The sequence below is a fragment of the Typopeltis vanoorti genome, chromosome 15 (genome assembly GCF_054136105.1).
Source record: "Typopeltis vanoorti isolate ZY-2024b chromosome 15, IOZ_Tvanoo_1.0, whole genome shotgun sequence".
NCBI classification, from domain to species: Eukaryota; Metazoa; Arthropoda; class Arachnida; order Uropygi; family Thelyphonidae; genus Typopeltis; species Typopeltis vanoorti.
Window position 1 is genome coordinate 109,209,081 of NC_143563.1, and position 15,791 is coordinate 109,224,871.

At 37.0% G+C, this 15,791-nt stretch overlaps 1 protein-coding gene and 1 non-coding gene across 2 annotated transcripts in view; one reads left to right on the forward strand and one right to left on the reverse strand.

The window, feature by feature from the left end:
- Positions 1 to 15,791, forward strand: part of LOC150099067 (EF-hand domain-containing family member B-like) — a 175,142-nt gene that overhangs the window by 42,361 nt on the left and 116,990 nt on the right. The gene's annotated exons all lie outside the window — the stretch shown is intronic.
- Positions 665 to 736, reverse strand: TRNAP-AGG (transfer RNA proline (anticodon AGG)). Its single transcript has one exon. It is a non-coding gene; the product is annotated as a tRNA-Pro (tRNA).

The following is a 15,791-nucleotide window of genomic DNA, read 5'->3' on the forward strand; positions in this document are numbered from 1 at the left end:
CATACTCCTTAAATTCTCTCTCTCTCCTACTCTGATTCGCCTTGCATTTATCTCTTCCATTCTCCTAATCTTATCTTTCATACTTCTGCTCTCATTCACTAGACATTCCACCTCCTCTTTCAACTCATCTATCTCCCTCTGCAGGTCAGTCACTCTTAATCTAAATTCACTCTCCCATACAAAACCATCTCCTAAACTTCCACAGTCACTCACACCTTCCACACTATCAACTATTATTTTCTCATTCACTCCTATCATACTACGTGTCTTCCTATTCTCCGTTCCTGGAGCAACAAAGTCGGATATCGATATATCTAATGTATTTATTTCCTCCAACTGCCTGCATTTGGTGCACATACGCTCTCCACTCTCTTTAACAAGCCACATATGTAATTCCCGAGAAGCATACATGCTGCAAGTACTGCATGCCACAAAGTCCTTTATGATATTGCTAATAATTGAGTTTTTAAATGGCAGAGGACTTGGCGTTACGCCACTTGCGACTGCTGCTGAATCCACCATCATTCCTTACTGCCGAGTAGCGTAATCTTTAATAATTATTCAATTAATAAATAAGAGGGGAAAAAAGTACAAACATCAGAACATTTAAAGTACTAAATATAATTAAATAAATGAAATATAACTAAATAAAAAAATACCCATCGGGCTCGTCCGGGATTTGAACCCGGGACCTCTCGCACCCTAAGCGAGAATCATACCCCTAGACCAACGAGCCACATATATATATATATATGTGTGTGTTTAAAGGAAGATTTACTCGGTTTGGGAACATGTTAAAAGTATTAAATGACTAAAGACTGAGATTAACATTAACATAAAAGAAATAACCAGTAAAAACATATGTTTTTACTGGTTATTTCTTTTTCAATATGTATATGTATATATGTATATATATGTGTGTGTTTAAAGGAAGATTTACTCGGTTTGGGAACATGTTAAAAGTATTAAATGACTAAAGACTGAGATTAACATAAAAGGTTTTAATCACATAACTAGTTTTTGTCTTACATAGGCTTCTTCAGGTGCTAAAAAAACATATAAGAATTCTAGTAAAAAACTGTATAGGAACTGGATCTGAACAGTATTAAAAAACAAAGCAAAAACACTATAGAGGCTAAAGCCTAGATGAGTTTAAAAAGAAGAACAATCTCCAGCTGTATAATACAGTTGGAGATTTCTGCGTTTTTTAATACTATTCAGATCCAGTTGCTCCACAGTTTCTTACTGGGGGATTTTTGTATGTTTTTTAGCACCTGAAGAAGTCTATGTAAGACGAAACTAGTTGTATGATTAAAACCTTTTATGCTAATCTCAGTCTTTAGTTATTTAATACTTTTAATGTGTGTGTGTGCGCATGTACAGTACATAAATATATACATCACAGATTAAAACATTGCGACTGATAAACTATAGAAGAATTCTGTTCATTAATTGCATGACATTCCTGCATCCGAGAAGATTAAAAAAAAAAGTTAATATATAATTTAAATGACCTGCAGTCCTAGTGGTAGTCTGGGGGCCATGGTGACAACGCTATCACCAAACTTAGCTTATTTTGGCTGGTAACCAGCTTGAGGAAAATCAAATTACTCAAAAGTAATTCTCCAAAGAAGTGTCTTTGGACATATCTTTTGGATGTAGTCACCCAGGATTGGATAATGGTTACTGAAAACCAATAAATGGAAAAATCAGAATAGCCATGTGTCAAGTTTGGAGTATGACACACAAAGAAAAAGAACTAGATGCAGAACTAAAGAAAGCAAAATTTTATTTGACATAATCGCTGAAACAAAAAAAAAAAAAAATTAAGCACTACAAAAGAATCAGAATTTTATATACAGATATGTTTTGTGAGGTTGGAAGAGAAGAGAGAGCTATAGCAGGATTAATGATATGGATAAACATTGGAAAGAAAATATACAGAATTATAACTATTTGAGTTAAAGATTATTAGAAAAGAAGAAAAATAAAAAGAGGCTATCAAACATTTATAGGAACATGTGCCCCAGTACAAAGCAAAAATGAAGAGAGTGAAGTATTTCATAAGTTATTACAAGATATGTTAGATAAAAAGAAACCCAAATTATTTATTCAATCAGGTGGTGTATGGAGGTAGGCCTGTGTTTGGAGAGGTCCGAAAGCTTAATTGTTTAGTTTAAAAAAAAAAAAAGTGATATTAGTTAAAAATTGTGTTAGAATTACATTGTATTGTGTTTTTAATTAGATTTAAGTTAATATAGTCTTTCTGCATGGTAAGTTGCATTGCATAGCATAGCATAGCACATGGCACTGATGTGAAACAAAACAATACTGTTCATGGCATCATTGTTTAAAGAATTCAACCGAAGGAACTTTGTACAGTGCAATGTCTGAAAGATGTACACATTACCAACAGCAAATGGAATTTTGTTTGAAAGTGATACTGGTGGGAAAGTGTGCTGAAAATGCTATAAAAGTGAGGGTCAAAAGTGCGGATCAGATCACGAGATTGAAGTGATGGACAGAACAGAGAATATGCATGAAAATGCCTGTGCTGGCGTAATGGCAGCTAGGAATTGAAACAGGGGTTAAAAGTCACACGATGGAGAGTGCAAAAGTGTTGATCGAAAGAATAGTAGTATGATGGATGTAAAGAATTGAAGAGTTGGCTGTAATGAGGGACATAGCTTAGTTATGCAGAGTGATACACAGGATGAAGTGAGAGCTGCAACAAATGCGAAAACATCTGACAAGTGGGTCAGCTGATCATTTAAATCCTCTTGCATGGCTACCCCATCTGCACTGTTACTAATAATCCTTCCCAGCTTTGCATCATCCGCAAACAATTGAATATCCCCTTGCAATCCACTGGCAATGTCATTGATATAAAGGTGAAACAATATAGGTCCTAGTTCTGAGCCCTGTGGGACCCCACTTGTAACCCTCTACCTCCTTGAAACTGCTCCACCATACACCACTCTCTGATACCTATCAGACAGCCAATCCTGAATCCAGTTGACCAATCTGACATCCAGTCCCATGTGCTGCAACTTAAATATCAGTATCATGTGTCACCCTGTCAAATGCCTTTGCTAAGTCTAAGAAAATTGCAGTATATGCCTTTCCCTCATCTAATGTTCTTGTAACTTTATTATAAAAGGCTAGCATATTGCTAAAACAAGAGTGCCATTTCATAAATCCATGTTGACTCTCATCTGCCCAATGCTGTATATGGTCCCTCACTACTTTCTCCAAGATCTTAACAACTACTGATGACACACAGACTGGGCTATAATTAGACACTTCCAGTCTGTTACCACCCTTATGCAATGGCACTATGTTACCTTCCTTCCATTCCCTGGGCACCTTTGCCGAAGCCAGAATTTCATTGAAAAGCCAGGTTAAAGACACTGTCAGTTCCCTAGCACATTCTCTCAAAACTCATGGTGAAATTCCATCCAGTCCCAAAGCTTTACTGACATCCAGAGTACTCAGTATCTGAAACACACTCTCCTCCTGTAGGGCATAGAGCTGTTATTCCAGTCTATCGTGTGGTTCGAAGTTGAAAAGTGATGTGCTAACCCGGAAGTGATCATTCTGTTGTGATTTACATCGCCAACATGTTCTTTCTGTCTTATTTCCAGGCTTCTCGAAGTTTGTCCAATGTAGGAATTGAACTCTTTTCATATCTTCTCATATGTTGCTCTATTAAAAATGGTAAGTAAAATTACAAAGTCAAATCTATCTTTTGCAAAACCATGATGTTCTCCATAGAGTGTCATGTTCCTTTCCACCCATTTTGAATCTTACCTTTAACCAACTTTTCATATATCTTAACCACTATTCATGAGATTGTAATTGGTTTATAGCTTATTATTCTGTCTTTATATAATAGAACTGTCTTGTCCTCCCTCAGAACATTGCCAGGAATGAGACAGATTAAACAACTTACTGAGAAACACTGCTAGTTCTCTAGCACATTTTTGTAACATAAGGGCTGACATGCCATCCATTCCACACTATGTGTTGATATTTTTCAGTATTGTGAGAACCTGTAGTTTATGTACCTTAATTCGATCCAAAGTTTTTCTTTGGATTACAATCCCTATGCTTTGTGATGCTATGCATGCATTCAAATCTCACACTTGGTTTATCCTCCTGATCCTGATGGAATCATACCATGGTATGATATCATGACAGAAGACTGGCAATCTCAACTACTCTCTCTGCTTTTTTGCTTTTTCCACTAACTCCTTCATATCTTCTCTAATTGCATCTTTCTCATCCCTCCCTGTTTGCTAACAGCTTTATTGATATCCTTGATCATTGTGCTCAGGACACATACTTTCATCACATTCTTATCAGGTATGCCTCTTTTCATAGAATCTCCATACAGTACTCTCTCTCTCTTCCCCTCTCCCTCCATGTGAGGTGTATCTGTTCGTGGCAGAGGGGATGTCCCAATGATGGTGTTGGCTCTTTTTTGTTCTTATTCTTTTCTTTGCTTTCCTTTCCAGTATTCACTCTACTTCTCCTGAGACTTTTTTACTATCCTATCTTCCAGACCACCATCTGGAATCCATTGCCACATTGCAAACATGTGGTGCAGCCCATGGATCTCCAGAAAGGGGAATTCTGGTATTATTGCACAATCAGGATTCCCTATCCTCTGCTTTGACAAGATGGGTAGTCCTGAATGGCCTGGCTAGTAGGCTTGCCTTCAAGAGTCAGTAGTTTTGCAGTTAGTCTCCTTTTCCATGGTCCAGGACAGGGTCTAAGGCTTTCTGTGGTGCCAGTATGACATCCATGATAGTCCTGGCATTCCACTCTCAAGCACAGTCATTGCTTGTGAGAAAGTGGGTATGAACGTGTGGCTCTCTGCTGGTTGGGGAGCTTTGGCACAGAAATAAACTTGCTTTGAGAATGATTTTTTTTTTTTTTTTTTTTTTTTTTAATCAGGAAACTCAACAAGCCCCAACCATGTTCAGAAATCATTGCAGCAACAACTGAAAAAAATTAAGACACAAAAACATCAGAGGCAGCAGTAAGCATACCAACCTTTTTTTATATATATATTACACTCATCTGAAGAACATTCACTCAGGAAAATGTCACTCTTCTTCACCCAGACAGATTGACAGGATCTCCAAAATCAAGCAAGAAACTCTCTTCAGGCAGACATTCTTGTAGAAAACTTAAACACAGTCAGAACAACTCCTTTGTTCAACATCTATTAGAGGAATACTACTGACAGTGACCTCTCACAAAACTTTGAACTACTCTTGAGAAGCAGAAGGAGAAGGTTTCTTTGATGTTCCTAACAAAGATATCTACTCCAGAATGAAAGACTAAGGAGATGACAGCAATGAGGAGAATACTCATATATCATATATTTGCTAGCCTGGTTGACCAAGTAGTTAGCATATCTGCTCGTCTACTAACAAGTTGCTAATTCAAATCCTACTATGAACGTGTGTGATTATCTTTTGGGTGGGAGATCAGCCAGTGTGAAACCACCTTCCTGCCATTTGGAGGACCAAACATAAAAAAGTTTCATGGTTGGTCTCTAGAACAGGGTTTCTGAACTAAGTAACAACTAAATTCATAAAAATAAAAAATAAATAAAAAAAATAGAAAATTAAAAAAAAAATAGAAAAAATTCTTAACTTGCCCACTGTACAACTATACGACAGGTTTCCAAAAACATTTTTTGGGTAGGAGCCACATAAAAAAAAAAATCTCTCTCTCTCTCTCTCTCTCTCTATATATATATATATATATATGAAACGTACTATTAACTCGGGCTTGGGATATGTTCATTTTTATAAATTAACTGACTTAAACCCGAGAGTTATAACACAATGACATTTATTTGAAAAAAACGCAACATGTTTCGTCAAGAATGACTTCTTCAGGCGATAAGAACATAGAAAAGATAATAAAAGACACTTAAATTAACATTGACACACTCCAAAGCTATACAATTACAAAGCCATAATATTCGACTGTAAATTACAGTTATTATGAGCTTGAACTACAGTCCGAGTTAATGTTCTATTGTTGTGCACCTGTGCGTGTGTGGAATCACGCGATCTCCAGTATCTAATAATAGAGTTGAAAGAGTCAACCAAATTATAGCTAAGATTATTATTCAAATGCAAAGGGTCTAAGGTGATTTCCCTTGACTCGACAATGCGGCGCTCTATTTCATCATGGCAGATGTGTAGGTTTGAAGTCAATGTCCAATTTATTTCATGTTGGTGGCCTTCGTTGTTCGTGTTTATTGAAAGCAGGAATGGCCCGACAGAGCAGTTGCTCTGGTTCTCTTATAAGCAATATCTCTCTGATGTTCTTCTAGACGTAGTAAGATAGATTTCTCTGTCTGCCCATAGTAAGGCTTTCCGCATTCACAAGTGACCTTGTATACACCTGGGAATTGTAGAAGGTTGTGAGGTTGTTTATAGTTGTTGAAGCGTGATATTATTTTTGGCAGAGTCGAGAAGCACGTTTTTATGTTAAACTTCTTTAGAATTCTGCTCAGCTTTTTGGATAGTGTGCTGATATATGGCAAGACGATATGACCTTTGGAGTCGTCCTGTGTCTCTACGTTGTTACGTTGACGGCGGGATAATTGGTTGTTAATACTTTTTAGAGAGTAGCCATTGTTTTTAAAGGTCCATTTAAGATGTTGTAGTTCCTTTTTCAGTTCTTCTTCATCTGACAGTACAGATCTTGCACGATTCGCTAGAGTTGATATAATACCCAACTTTTGCGCTGGATGGTGATGGGAGGATGCATGCAAATATCTGTCCGTGTGTGTTGGCTTTCTAAAAATAGAGACTTTAATTGATTCAGGCATCTTGGTGAGTTTAACATCTAGGAAGCAGATGGAACTATTTTCTTCAATCTCCATAGTCAATTTTATATCTTGATGGCGGTTGTTTAAGTGGTCGAGAAACTTGTGAAGATTCTCAGTACCATGCTCCCATATGAGGAATATATCGTCCACACATCTAAGCCAAATTTTTGGTTTTAAAGTAAAAGAGGAGATCGCCTTTTCTTCAAAGTCCTCGAAAAAAATGTTGGCTAACACAGGAGAGAGAGGGCTTCCCATAGCTAATCCTTTGACCTGTTTGTATAGTTTTCCTTCGAATTCAAAATAGCCAGAGTTTACACAGTGAGATAACAGAGAGAACATTTTATTTGAAATCTTGTTTTTTAAAATATGGAGAACGCGTGATTCCACACACGCACAGGTGCACAACAATAGAACATTAACTCGGACTGTAGTTCAAGCTCATAATAACTGTAATTTACAGTCGAATATTATGGCTTTGTAATTGTATAGCTTTGGAGTGTGTCAATGTTAATTTAAGTGTCTTTTATTATCTTTTCTATGTTCTTATCGCCTGAAGAAGTCATTCTTGACGAAACATGTTGCGTTTTTTTCAAATAAATGTCATTGTGTTATAACTCTCGGGTTTAAGTCAGTTAATTTATAAAAATGAATATATATATATATATATATATATATATACCCATCAACCTGGTTGGCCAAGTGGTTAGCGTATCTGCTCTCCAGCCAAGAGGCTGCAGGTTCAAATCCTGCATAGGCATGGATGTTTGTGATTGTCTTCTCCCAATATGGACTGGGTCACCATGGTAGTAGTAGACCCAAAACCTCCCGCAATGGTAGAGGCCTTCACCCTGCAGTGGGTAGGAAAACAGGCTGTTAATTAATTTTATTTATTTATTATATATACACACACACACATATAGGGATAGTCAGCTGGTTCCCATCCTTACCTTCAACACACTGATCAATAACATCTGTGAAAGCAGGATATCTAAACCACCTAGTTAAGTTCTACATCCCAAGCCCTTTGCTCTGCTTTAAATGTCAAAAGTCTGGTCATCTTAAACTGTCTGTCATGGCTCTATCATCAGTACGTGATGTGGCAGTAAAGATCGTGAGAATAAAGACTATAAGAGAAAAATACCAAAATGGTGTGTGTGTGTGTGTGTGTGTGTGTGTGTGTGTGAGTGAGTGAGTGAGTGAGAGAGAGAGATCACCCAGTGTACTCCTGAGCATGAAAAAAGCAGAAGGATGAAAAGGAGATCCAAAAAATTGACCTAACTCCAGAGGCGATCAATTGGATTAAAAATCTAAATGTAAAAATATGACTAAATTTTTGTTTGATGCTTGTCATATATTTAATGCCTGTATTTTATCTGTTTGCCTTTGTTTTACTTTATATTTATAATTTTATATATCTGTATCTTATCCATGTGTATTTCATGTTATTCTCTTTTAACCATGTGTATATGCCATACGATAAATAAATAATAAATTGGGACCTTAACATATACATCAGTCCCACCTTCTCACAACTGCTTCTTTAGAATTCATGAAAGAGAAAAATCGATATGGGCTCTATACTAAGGACATGTGGAAAATAGTTTATTTAAATGAAAATTCACAAATTAAAATAAAATAAAACAAAAAAGTACAAGCAGGATTCTCTATAATAATCACATTCACACTATAACCAAGTAATAGAAAAAGCAAATTAATATAATCTTCCTGCATATATAACCTTGCATAGATTTTGAAAAATCCTTTGATTTTCTGTATCATTCAAAAATAATAAACCGTGTAAAACAGCAAGTCATCCCAACAAAGTATATCAGATTATTAAAAACTCAGCAGCCAGTATAAAGTCAGTATTATCAAAACTCAACAGCCAGTATATAGCTTAGAACATCAAGGTAAGGAATTTCATATTGAGAGAGGAGTAAGCAAGGAAATTGTATATCACCCAAATTGTTTTCTACTGCATTAGAAGACCTCTTTAAGAATGTCTTAAATGGTAAACTATGAAATTAGCAGCAGTGGAAAATAACCTCAATCACTTATAAGTTTTGCAGATGACATTGTACTTTTAGCAAAAAATAAAAAAGATACTCAGTGATCTTGATAGAGAAAGCAGGAAAGAAAAAAAAAGTTTAAAGATTAATCTAATTAAAACCAAACTGATAACAAAGTCAATCAAATTTAACTAAAATTAACAGATAATTATTATTATTATGCAACACCTCCAGGGAGTCTGAGGACTCATTGTGGGAGGGAACACTACTCTGCTTCGCTAAATATATCTCATCCTCTCCACTATTACTTAATTCTCCAACTACGACACTACTACCATCAATGCCATCTATCACCCATCATAATTGCATGGAAATTGTGGATTATATATTTATTATTATTATTATTATTATTATTATTATTCAGGCCTCTATGGAGTCAAAAGACTCATTGTGAGAGGTCCTTCCTAAGAACATAAAGTCTGTCAAGACTCATCGAGGGGAGGCCCCCCCCCCCTAAGAAACACAAAGTCTATCATACCACTCTTTAAACTCATTGACCGTTCTCGCTTACCTTGGTCATTTAGTTAATTTTAAAGAAAAACAAAATAAAGAATTAAGTAGAAGACTCACAGAAGGAAACAAAGTATTTTTGTTGTATAAAGATTATTCATTAAGAGATTAACTTATATGCCTAAAAAGAAAGCTCTTTAATATATTGGAATATGCATTTTTCCAGTGCATACCAATGAAAGCGAGACATAGGCAACAACTAAAAAACAGGATTACAGGTTGCATGTGGCCCAAAGAGCCATGGAGAGAAGAATGCTCCACATAATAAAAAAGGGATAAAATACAAAAAAAAAAAAAGTAAAAATACTAGAATTAGAGAGATGGCTGGAGTAGAAGAAATTGTGAAGTGTTGTTAAGCATGTAAAGCATGGAGTGGGGCTAGCCATAATAGCAGGCCGCTAGATGAAAGGTGGACAAAATTAAGCACTCAGTGGATACCAAGAGAAGGAAAGGTTGCCAAAGGATAAGATGGAGAGATGATCTACAAAGGTTTGACCTTAATGTTGGACATTGCTAAAGACAGACAACTGGAAAGTTAAGGAGGCCTGTATCCAGTAATTGGTGGAAAGAGGGTAAAGAAGAAGAAGATACTTATCCAATTCTTCTGCTACTTTCATTTCTTTTCCATGGGTGCTTCTTATGTTGACGTGCCAGTCTGGAATTCTGCTAATGTTGAGTTCTGATTTCTTCCAATATCTGACTTTTTGCTTCTCACCCTGGTTCTCTGATGAAAGCAATGGGACCTTGTTTAACTGGGTAAAACCCCATCTGACATGAAATTCTGTTGTATTACACCGTCATTTTGTATTGTGGTTTAAGCAAATAAGAGTAATACGAGTTAAGCATATTCAGTTGGCTGAATCCCATATTGACGGCCCATCCTTGTTTGTTCAGTATTCAGGTAGATATCTAACAGGAGAACATGAAGATTGGACATTAGAAATATATACATGTTAGCACAAGAATAATGTTAATGTTTAAGAGGTGACTCTCAAGTCCTATCTAGGTGGTGCGCCCTCTATGGGCGGTTGTAGGTGGCCTAGAATGCAAGATGGGATCTCTGATGATTAATGCTTCTCAAATCTTCGGAAATTTAATTGGTTAGATTCTTCCCTTAGTAAACTTCTTCCCATGTTGTTCATTGCAAATAGAAATTCACTGTCAACCGATTTTTGAATACAAGCCCTAACCAATTTTTCGAAAATCTTTTCTTTTTTCCAAATTTTTTTTCCGGTTTCTGAGTTTTGTGTACAGCTTCTTCAATCTCTTCTTTTAAAATGCAAGGTTCCTTATGGAAGTTTCTGGTGTTTTCTTTGTTGAATGAGATCAAATTATCTTTGTATCGATTTAAGCAATAGTCTTTCGATCTATTAATGATATCTGTTGGATCAGTAAGAATACGATTGTTGACATCAGCTATAATGCGTGTAGTGTTTGTAGAGAGCTCCTGAAAACATAAGTGTTATTGTGAGTAAAAATTGGCAGTATTGCTTGAATCTTATGTAGTATTGTTTACTTTTGATAACTTAGCGTGTCTGTGTGATTTTTGTGTGTTTTCTGCATTATTTAATTAGTATTTTGATAAGATACGATAGATAGCATGCACATGGCACCGATAAGAAGAAAAACAATGCCATCCAAATCGCCATCTTTGTTCAAAAATTTTAACATAAGGGAGTTTGTTTAATGTAATGTCTGCGAGATGTATGCTTTGCAAAGAGCGGTTGGAGTTTGGTTTGATATTGATAGTGGAATGAATGTGTGCCAAAAGTGTAAGGAAAGTGAGGATTTTAAGTGTTGTCTCAGGTTGCGAGATTGTTGTCGATGTTGAAAGTCAGAATGTAGAAAATAGTGATATGATAGAAATTTGCGATGTAGTACCAGATAGCTTTGAGAGCGGTGTTGAAAGTGAGAGTGAAGGTGAAAATACAGAGCAAGAGAATGGTTTAATGGATAAAAAAAATGCAGAGTTAGTTTCAATGAGTGAGATCGCACGGTTGCATGGAGTGATACATAGAGCGAAGCGGCAGCTTGAGTGTTTGCAAAATTGTTTACTGAGCGGATCAGCTAATAAAAGTCAAATGTATGATAACAAAAATAAGAGTATCATCGGGAGTATAAGAAAAATGAAGGAGCGAGTGTTGTACAGTGATTCTTTAGTAAGAGGTGTAATAGATGAGAGTTTGTTAAAATTGTACTTACCAGATGCGAAAATTAAGGATGTAAGTGAGTCTATCAGAGCGCAAAAGCAGATGGTGAAAGAAATGATAGTAGTGGCAGGAACGAATGATTTAAAAGGAGAAAAAATTGCTATGAGAGAGGATTTGAAGGAATTATTAGAGGTAGCAAAAGAAAAGAACGAGAGAGTTAAGATAGTGAGTCTGTTGTCACGGTATGACAGAGAAGAGTTGAGAAGGAGGGCCATAATTGCAAATGACACAGGTTATGCAGGAGGAGTGGTGTGGAATTTGTGGACGTGTGGAGTGAGTTTGATGAGCAAAAGGATTTATATAAGGTGCATGGTTTGCATCTGAATGGATTTGGTGTGCAGAGACTGGAAAAAGTGCTGTTGAATGAAGTGGATGTGCAGAATCAGGGAAACTAGAGTTATTAAGGGGCAGGGGAGTGGATATGGGGAGGAGCAGGAAGGGATATTACAGTCTATTACAAAACCTCAATGCAGATACATCTGTGTGATTGGATGGTATTTTGTTTAATTTGAGTCTCGGGTCTGGGTTAGTCCTGAGGGGATGGAAAGAGGGGAAAATAGTTCCACTGCATAAAGGAGGTTCCAAGACTGCTGTTGTAAATTACCGACCAATCAGCATATCAGGAGTCATTATCAAGGTCTTGGAGAAAGTAGTCAAGAGGAAAATACAGGAATGGATAGATGAAAATGAGATACTGTATGGGGGACAGCATGGTTTTGTGAAGGGTAGATCATGCCTCAGTAACTTGCTCATGTTTTATAACACAGTGATGGCTGAACTGGATAAGGTTAATGGGATTACAGTGATTCTGCTGAACCTTGCTAAGGCCTTTGACAGGATACCACATGGAATTCTAATCAGTAAACTGCAGCATATGGGGATGGATATAGGGTTGGTGAGATGGATAGGAGAGTGTTTGATGGAGAGATATCAGAGAGTAGTTTATTCAGGAGTAGAGTCCAAAAGACGGCCTGTGACTAGTGGTGTGCCGCATAGCTCTGTTCTTGGACCACTACTTTTCAATTTGTTCATCAATGATATAGGAAAGGATCTGAGAGGAACTGTTCATTTGTTTGCTGATGATGCAAAGTTGGGTAGAGCAATAGTGAATGCACAGGATGTCAAAATTTTGCAGGATGATTTGGATAGTTTGGAGGACCGGGCTAAGGAGAATGGATGTCAATTTAATGTGGCAAAATGTAAGGTTATGCATTTTGGGGTGAAAAGATTAGCAGCAGTATAACATTGGTGGAACTGTACTCCAGGAGATTGACGAGGCCAGAGATTTGAGAATGTTGGTGGATAGGGAGTTTAAGTTTAGGGGGTACATTGCAAAAGTGGCTAAATCAGCTCATCAAATCACTTGATGAGCTGATTACCAAAGAATACTTTGACGAGCAGAAACAAGCAAGTTATTGTTCCTCTGTATCGAGCCTTGATAAGACCCTGTCTAGACTGTTGTGCCCAGATTTGGGCGCCAGGGTTTCTTTTTGATGGGGAAAAGGTGGAAAGGATCCAGAGACAAGTGACCAAGATGATAGTTGGTCTATGGAATGAACCTTATGAGAATAGGTTGAAGATTTGTGGGTTGCTGAAATTGGTTGATAGGTGGAAAAGGAGTGATATGATTGAGACATTCAAATTACTGAAGGGTTTCTATGAGATTAATTCAGAAGATATTCTCGAGAACAGGACTGTGGTGGGAGGACTAGGGGCCATCCATACAAACTGGGCAAGGGTGTTAGAGCTAGGTTTTAACTTGGAGAATGGTGAATGAGTGGAATAAGCTGCCAGAGTGTTGTCGGTGCCATGACTGTGAATGAGTTCAAGGTGAAGTATGATAGATACTGTGTGAATATTGAATAATTGTTCTTGACATGATGTTAGGGTCTCCCATGATGAGTCTAAGGACTCCTTGGAGTTGCCCGTAATAATAATAATTGAATACTTTAGTTTTTAAATTTTCTAATCAACAGGCTTATTTTGCTACATAGGTAAATTTGCTGACTTGCACATACATTTTTTTGGCAATTATTGCTGCTACTTTTCTGCTTATAGAATGATGTCTAGTAAAATAAATGGTATTGCCTAGATGTGATGATTTGGTTTGATTTTGATTTGAGTGATCTTCAATTTCTCTGCATGTGTTGTTGATAGATTTGTTTTTATCTTTAATGCAACATTTTTTGATAAGCTTGGATAACTTGCTATAGATATGTCTATCATCTTCTGTTGAAAGTCCTTTTGGTTTTATTTCTCGACTTGTTTCAGAGTTTCATTTAATATCCAGGATGTGCTGATTCCGGATTTTTGGGGCAATGTTGACTTTGCAGTTTCCAGGAATATTACTTTGGTTTTATTATTATTATTATTATTATTATTAAACAAGACCTCATGGAGTCAAAGACTCATCTAGGAGGTCCTTTTATCTCACACACATCTCATCATACCGGGTCTTAAACACATTCAAACTCCTTGCAGACACCACACTCTCAGGCAAGGCATTCTAATCATTCACAACTCTGCACGAAAAAAACCTGCCTCTCACTCCCCTACTCACACCCTCTTTATACAGTTTCCAGGGATGACCTCTGGTTCTCCCCTGATCTCCCACTATTTGCTGTAGAACTTCTCCACCATTGATCCTATAACAACCCCTTACCAACTTGTAGGTCTCTATCATATCTCCCCTCTTCCTTCTCTCTCCACTAGACTCTGCAAATTACATCTTTTCAATCTTTCCTCATACTCGACATTCCAGAGGTCAGAAACTACCTTAGACAGTCGCCTTTGGACCCTTTCCAACATCTCTTCATCCTTCTGAAAACCAGGTGACCAAATCTGGGCACAATAGTCCATGTGTGGCCTAATCAAAGCCTTATACAATGGAACAAGAATCTCCCTACTTCTACACCTCAGTGTCCTCCTCATCATTCCCAGAAGTCTTTGTGTTGTCTTCACAATTTTGGCGATGTGTCCCCTAAATTTTAGATCCTTATCCACTATCACTCCCACCATTTTATCCCAAAGTTTTTCTTGGGTCATTTCATCAGTATAATTCTCTAGTTCTAGAAATTTATTTTCCACTTTAATGATGTGTCTCTTAGTAATTCCTGAAATCTAATCTGGGTGGATATGTTATGTTATTGGTTTTCAAACATATTTTCATATCAGCAATGAGGAGTTAGTGATCAGAACCACCATCAGCTCTGGGAAATGCTTTAACATTTTTCATCATAGACCTCCATCTTTTATTAATAAGGATATAATCAATTTGGTTACTAGTTCTGTCTCCAGGTGTACAGTCTTCATTTATGTTGCTTAAAGAAGGTGTTAGTAACCATAAGTTCTCTTTCTATACAAAAGTCAGTCTTTCACTTCATTCATTTTTGGTGTTCAGTCCATGATATCCCAGAACTGTCTTGTGGTCTTCCATCCTTTTTCCAACTTTTGCATTGAAATCACTCTCAGTGATTGCATCTATGCCTAAATTCAGATCCCTGTAGAAGAGGTCAATGAACTCTTCATCTGCATATTGTTGATAGGGTTGTAACTCAACACTGCCTTGCACATACATTTTTTGACAATTATTGATACTCCTTTTCTGCTTATAGAATGATGTCTAGCAAAATAAATGGTATTGCCTAGATGTGATGTAAAGTGTTCCTTGTATTTCCAATGTGTTTCCATGATTCTTAGTATATCGATGTTTAGTCATTTCATTTTGCACTATGTCCAGTTTGCCTGTATGTAATAATTCTTGTATATTCCAAGCACCAATATGTGTAAATTTCCTTAATTGGTGCTTTTTGGTCATAGTTGGATTGTGGCTGAGAAAGGTATTAGTTTTTTGAATATCATAGGTTCTCAGTGGGTGTCGAGATTGGGGGTGCACATTCCTTTCACTTCTGTGCCTGGAGGTACTACCTTGGTTTGCCACATAGTAGAGTCATTTCCCCTTGCCTTCTCTACCACAGAGTTATTGCCAATAATGCTGATTCAACCATGCCAAATAACTGTCCAGACACAATCTCTTTCGTGATGTTGCATATCTTCAGCCTCATGCCTGTACTGGAATGTGCTATTGTCCACTTTCAGGGTATCTCACATAGTCTGGCTTCTACCCAAATGAGACTAGACCAG